This window comes from Bactrocera dorsalis, chromosome 5, assembly GCF_023373825.1.
Source record: "Bactrocera dorsalis isolate Fly_Bdor chromosome 5, ASM2337382v1, whole genome shotgun sequence".
NCBI classification, from domain to species: domain Eukaryota; kingdom Metazoa; phylum Arthropoda; class Insecta; order Diptera; family Tephritidae; genus Bactrocera; species Bactrocera dorsalis.
The window spans coordinates 68,216,685-68,223,731 of NC_064307.1; the positions used below are offsets into that span (position 1 = coordinate 68,216,685).

General features: G+C 37.5%; 1 non-coding gene across 1 annotated transcript; it reads left to right on the forward strand.

Moving 5' to 3' along the window:
- Positions 1-2,733: 2,733 nt before the first annotated feature.
- Trnae-uuc (transfer RNA glutamic acid (anticodon UUC)) lies at positions 2,734-2,805 on the forward strand. Its single transcript has one exon. It is a non-coding gene; the product is annotated as a tRNA-Glu (tRNA).
- Positions 2,806-7,047: the final 4,242 nt, after the last annotated feature.

A 7,047-nucleotide genomic window follows, 5' to 3' on the forward strand; every position in this document is an offset into this window, starting at 1 on the left:
AAGGACGGTAGACCCACAGACTAATCCCGGGCATTCATTCGGAGAGATAGTCAAGATGGTCTATGTCTTCCACTTAACGCAAATACTGAGTGTACATGGATGCTTTTGAAGCTATGTGTTCCGATTCCTTCACGCCCTTAGTCCGTACTGTCCGAAGTGTATAGACTGCATAGAAGATTCTGAGCATGTAGTGTTTTCAATGACCTAGTTTTTCAAATGGAAAAGAAAAGATAAACACTTCACTCGGCGATGGTTTTTTGGTGGTAAATTTGACAGCACTCATCTGTCAGACCTCTGGTAAATGGAAAGTTGTCAGCGAAGCGTCAGCTCTAAATATGACAAAACTAGGCATATACATTATATTAGATGTTAGTTAGTCCGTATGATAAATGAGACTTAAGGCCTATCTCTCTCCCACGAAGTAATACCTAATCCGGTGGTTTCGTGGGAAATATGTGAGTTGGGAGTAAATTAGGTTAGTCAGTTCGTATGATAAATGAGACCTAAAATCTTTATCTCTCCCATGAAGTAATACTTAATTCGGTGATTCCATGGCAGAGATATGAGTTGGGAGTAGGTTAGGGATTAGCGAATTAGAGCTCCCCGCTCCAGCTTTCGATGCTTCCTACTACTATAAAAAATATCGTTGTACGAAGTGATTCATAATCTTGTCTCTAACAATACATTTTGTATCAGTTGGTGATTTCAAATGAAGTTTTGTAGTTTAAAGCTGCCTGGTTCTTCAGGAGGAGTCAAAACAGACCTCATTTCAACTAACATACAGAGAAGGTTGCCCTGGCTATATACACAGATAACAGTGCATACGCCCCTTAAGGGGAGTGGCACGATTCAGAAAACGTACACAGAAGTTTGCATATTTTTAAAAAGTGAAATTTGCAGAGACATAAGTCAACGCGTCGAAATAGTATTCGGCATTCCATTGCAATTAAACGAAAGCCAATGATTTATGTGTCAAAAGAATGAGTGCTTGTGAAAAAATGCTTACCGCCATGCCAATTCGGGATGTCAGCGGTCAAGAGGGGTACACGTGCCGACAAATAACGAAAACAGAATAAAAACACTGCGACATCGCAGTTGACTGCGTAAAATCTATTTTTTGAAATAGACAAAAACATTTCTAAATTTAATCAAGTAACGATTAATTTCGTATACTGCAAAATAAGCAATAAATAGACGCTTAGTGGCGCTGTTGTGCTGTTGTTGTTGCCGTTGACGCTAATTTCGTTTTGCTAACAAAAACAATGTGTTAAAAATAGTACGGCATGCCGCAATGGCGAATGAAAATGTTTATCAACATTGCCGAGCTATTAAAATACTGTATATATATAATATAATATAAATATATACATACAACACATGCTTTTTGTTGTTGCTGACCCAAATTTACTGGCCCATAATTTTAAAAGCAACAGGGAAAAGCCACTTTGCCGTCTTCTGGCGCAATCTTCTTCGTTTTTGGTACTTCGATTGTGCGTCAGCACTGCTCTTGGCCAAGTCAAGTCATGGCACACACATATACACATATGGTTGCATGTGGACATCGCAATTCGGTGGCGCTAACGCCACCTTGCCACCAGTTCGGCGACCCAGCCAGCTAAGCGCTGCCAATTTGATGGATGTTGCTGTTTATTGGCTGAACTATGCGCGAGTGTTGCTTCAGAATTTTGTTTATTTTGTTAAGTTGCGCATTTTTATTTCAGCAATAAGAAATTATAAAAACGATAGCTGCATTCGTATGTAAGCATGTCGATTTTATGTCCGCTCGTGGCAGCTTGAAAAACAATATTTTATCAACACTATTGCTGTTTGATTTTCTTGTGCCAGCAGCTGTGTAAATTTACGAATTTTTTCAAATTCTTGAATGGATGAAATAAATACGAAATAATATTGGTAACGTAAATTTGTATGCGCACCACTCGTCAAGCGCTCAAAACAATCATAACAATCAAAAGCCACTTCATTTAGCAAAACAAAACAGCAAAAATAATACATAAAGCAACATAACATACATATCGTCAACTAAAATGCAAAAGAACATAACATCAAAAAAATTGTAAATCGTTTTCACATTTAATAACCAATATATAACCAATAAATAACCAATACATAATCATTTTATAACCCAAACTCCAATTTTGTTTCAATATGAGTGTATGATAACCAATATATAACCGTTTTATAACCAAAACTCTATATTTTTTCAATATGATAACCAATATATAACCATTTTATAACCAATTTTATTTCAATATGAGTGTATGATAACCAATATATAACCGTTTTATAACCAAAACTCAAATTTCAATATGAATGGTTTCTCTTATATCGTTTTTCCTTCATATTATAAATGTAATATCGTAAAATTTCAAGCTTCTGTTCTGAGATATAACCAATATATAACCGTTTTATAACCAAAACTCAAATTCTGTTTTAATATGAAAGTATGATAACCACTATATAACCGTTTTATAACCAAAACTCAAATTTCAATATGAGTGGTTTCTCTTATATCGTTTTCCTTCACCTGTAAACTTATGAAAAATGATGTTACGTTATTTTGCATTTTAGGTGGTGATATACTCATTCATATGTATATATGAATATTTGGGTATATAAATATCGCATTAAATTATTATACTGAGTCACTGTTTTCGCCAAAACGCTACAAATTCAAGCGTAAACTGCTGCGCGTTAGGTGTAAGAGATAAGAAGTCCCATATGGTCTAGTGGCTAGGATATCTGGCTTTCACCCAGAAGGCCCGGGTTCGATTCCCGGTATGGGAAGATTTTTTTTTATTAAAAAATGGTTTATAATATAAATTAAATTTTCACTGAACCAAAAAAATCTCCCGAGCTGAGTTTTCTGATACAAATACACAGTATTAGGCAGAAAAATACAAGAAAACACACAGTCGAAGTTATGGCTGCGCAAAAGCTATAATACTCTTCACCGCTGTATTTTTTATAGCATAAAATCGTATAAAAATATCTTTATATTAATAGAGATTGTTTCTTGCTAATTGTGGGGTGCTTAAACCGACTATGATAGTCAACATTTCATAACACGTAGGATTTTTTGTATTCTAGTCAAGGGATATAGGGGTCAAACCACCATAATTTAGTAAAATGTCCAAAATAGCTGCAGATGATTAAAGTTTTTGAACTCAAACTCATAATCAGCTCACTTCAAGTACTCAGCAGATCTCTTGGTACATCAGATTCCTCTTTCATCGACGCGGATGATCTCTATTTCCAAAGGAGGGATCTTGCCGCATGCTTCACATCTAAACATCGACACATTGCGGGCGAGGTCTGCCGACTAGTTAATTTCCAGAAATGTTCTAGGCAAATGACCGCCAAAATCGTGGAATTTAACGTCTCTAAATTATTTTCTTTGGGACTATGTTCTATCAAAGGTTTAATCCAATCAACCAGCAATGCTCGAGGTCAGATCAGAAAATATATTTCAAACAACCTCTCTGCTTTTTGGTTTACACTGTTTCAATTGCAGTGCTACTCAATGCTATCACCAGCTAAGGTGAATGACACCTGTGTCTTTCGAAACACCTTTCTGCATTAGATTTAAATAGCGTCTTGTCATTGTAGGCCGTATTAATAATGCACAGTTTTCAAACTCTTGTAAAATTAAACGTGAGAACCGACATGCGGTTAATACAAAGTGTCATTCAGCTGGTAAAGAGAATATGTGATGTGGCAACACTTTAAGTGCCAGTTGCTATTGCAAATTATAAAAGTTAATTTTGCAGAAAGTACACGCTGAAATTCGCAAGAAGTCCTTAAGCAAAACGAACGACCGACAAGGACTTCAATTAAATTATTAAATTTAAATATTATACTTTTGAACTATTAGTCGAAAAACGTTCGCTCACCTAACAAAGGGAAATATTTATATTTACTTTGAGCAAAAACTAGTAATTTAAAAATAATTTATTCATAATTTTAAAATTCTTAATTTATACTTCAAAATCTATGCCCTCCCAGCCAACTGACTTAAATGCTGCCGAAATGAATGGCATCCTTAACGCACTTTTTTCCAAACACGAAAAAAGAGTCAGTGAACTATAACAGGCTATAAGACTGTCAGAAATTTTACCAGTTCACACTCGAGGTACCTTAACTGGCCGCTGGTAAGCGCAAAACTCCCAAATCGCCCGGCACGGACAGGATCCCGGGAAAGTACTATGAAAGACTAATTAAACCTAGACTGGAAGCGGCTATCAATGAAGCTGGCGGGCTTTCTTAAATGTCTTTACTGATATTTATAACGGCGTTTTTTCAATAGGGACGTTACAAAAGTGGACCGACTCAACTTTAAGAGTGCTACGTCCTCTTTATGGTCGTCATAATCCACTTGTCAGATCAACAATTGAGCATCTAGTGGAAAAATTTGAGTCCCCAGGCATAGTACAAAATACTCCCGTGCCAGTGAGACAAGGAAGCGCCGGTAGTGTCGAGAAATTTTCTGACGCTAGCGCATCAATTTAGGAAGACCCAAATAAGTCTCTCACACTTCGTTCTCAAGCGTTGGACAACTCTGTAACGTCGTTGTGACCGAATCGTGAAAAGATCTTGAATTTTACAAGATCAAGACGCAAGAACTGAAGTTGACCACCAGAATCGTCGTAGGTTCGTGAATTGGACTGAGCAACACTTGAAAATAATCCGGACTTTCAACGAAAATTCATCTTCATCGTTGAGGCTCATTTCGGACTGAATGGCTTCGTCAGTAAGCAAAATATGCGTTATTGGTGACTGCATGAGTCATTGCATCCCGAAAAAATTACGGTTTGGTGCGGTTTATGGGCCGCCATACTTTCACCGTGATGATCAAGACCGGCACGTTACTGTGAATTGGAATCGCCACCGCCCAATGATAACCGAATATTTTTGGTCCGAATCGGATAATATGGACTTGAACAATATGTGGTTCCAACAGCACGGCACCACAAACCACACAGCGAGTGTCACAATCGATTTATTGAAAACTAAGTTTGGTGAACGTGTTATCTCACGAAATGGCTCAATCAATTGGCCGCCTCGGTCATGCGATTTGACGCCGTTAGACTATTTTCTGTGGGGCTACGTCAAGTTTATGGTCTATGCCAACAAGCCAGCGGCGATTGATGAACTTCGTACGAATATCGAACGAGAAATTGCCGCGGTATCGACCGATTTATGCTTGGAAACCGTCGAAAATTGGATTCAGCGCCTGGACTGCTGCAAGCGTGCCCGTGTTGGCCATGCAAAAGAAATCGAGTTCCATACATAATGGCATCGAATGTACTTTTACAGGAGCAAAGAATTTCATTGATATCCCAAATCATTTTTTGTAGCGCTCTTATTGAAAAACCCGTTAGTATGCGCAAGTTTTTAATTGTTGTACTCTTGGCAAAAATATTCAAAAAATGGTTAAAAAATGTGCTGGCGTATTCATATTTCTGTCGGTTACTGTATATATACCTATAATATAATTAAATAACTACTTAGTTCCATGATATATTTCATAGCATTTGTTATCTTTCAGTTGCAATAAAACTTTTACAGTCAATTAATTTTTCTTCGCATTAATATTTATCGCAGATTTGGAAGTTTATACGCGGCAATACTATTTGTATGCAAGTAAGTGTGATTGTATTGGTTTGCTGTAGTTATGTGTAGCGCTGTGTGATTGCAAAATGAAATGAAGTGAACTTTTAATTAATTTAATGCACCAGGACACGCCCGGCATATCCTGTCTTCATTTTTTCTTCTGCTACAGCTCCTACCACTTCCTGCCTGCAGCCATTTTACAACTACACACACACACACACACATACACACTTATAGTGATACACACACATATCTCGCTAGTAACTTTTGAAGTGTAATTAAATATGTCACAACGTAATAATCACAGACAGTCGCTCGCAACTCTACGCCTGTTGGCTGATGGCTCATCACACGGCAGTGACGACGACGACGACGGCGACGACGACGTTGCTACCTGCGCTCGACGTCTATTCTATATAGTTATACACGCATATGTATGTATGTATGTATGTATGTGATAGTGGTACACACCTGCCCTCGATTATTTCATGGCAAGTTTAACAAGCAAACTTTTCATTTACTATCTCCACGAAGTTACTTTGGTACTTTGGCACTGACAAACAACTGATATAACTTTTGCATTGAGTCAAATTTCCGCTCAAACAAAGCCAAGGGGATGAGCCAGCCAGCAGCGAGCGCTTTGCTTGTTGCCTGCCATCTATGCACAGTGCGCTGAGCTGGCTGCTAAAGTTCAGCAAAGGGTTAAAGTTGGCACTTTGATTTGCCATTACGACGGTGCTTTTAATGCTGCGTGTGTTGGTATTTGCAGTGAATGTTGATATCCTGCAAGTTCTGTGCTGTTCATTAGTTGGAAAAGCAAATCAGTGCGATAGGCTATCTCAAATAGTAAAGCTTTGCATGGTACGTGCCGCACTCCGTGTAAGTGTGTAAGTGTATTTTTCAGAGAGATTTTTGCAGTTAAGTATAATTAATGAAATCGAAGGTTGACATTTTCTGTGTAGGCTTTAACTTTGTAAATGAATTAATGAATGTTTCGTGTGAAAGAGGTACGACGTTAGCTTGCTAGCATTGATGATTGATTTGTCTAAATGGTTTTCCAATGATTTCAAAACAAAATTGCATGCACGTGTTTGTATTTCAAGCAGAAAAACTGCTGCTTACAATCCATTATTCTTTTAACCTTTCTCCCACTAATGTGGCACTTAAAGGCATGAATGATTAAAATCTCTAGCATATGTTGGTTGGTGTATCAAAGGCAGCACTTTGATGAGGCATTGCCTGTCACTGCCATACATTTTGTAGCTTATACATTAATTAGGCCGGGGCTTAAGATTGTAGTAGAAAGGTAGAAGTAAACAAATGATTTATAATATGATGAGCGCCAACTTTGAGTTGTAGAGTTAGTAATGCTAAAGTTAGTTAAAGTTTACTTACATGAACATTACTAGTTGCTTA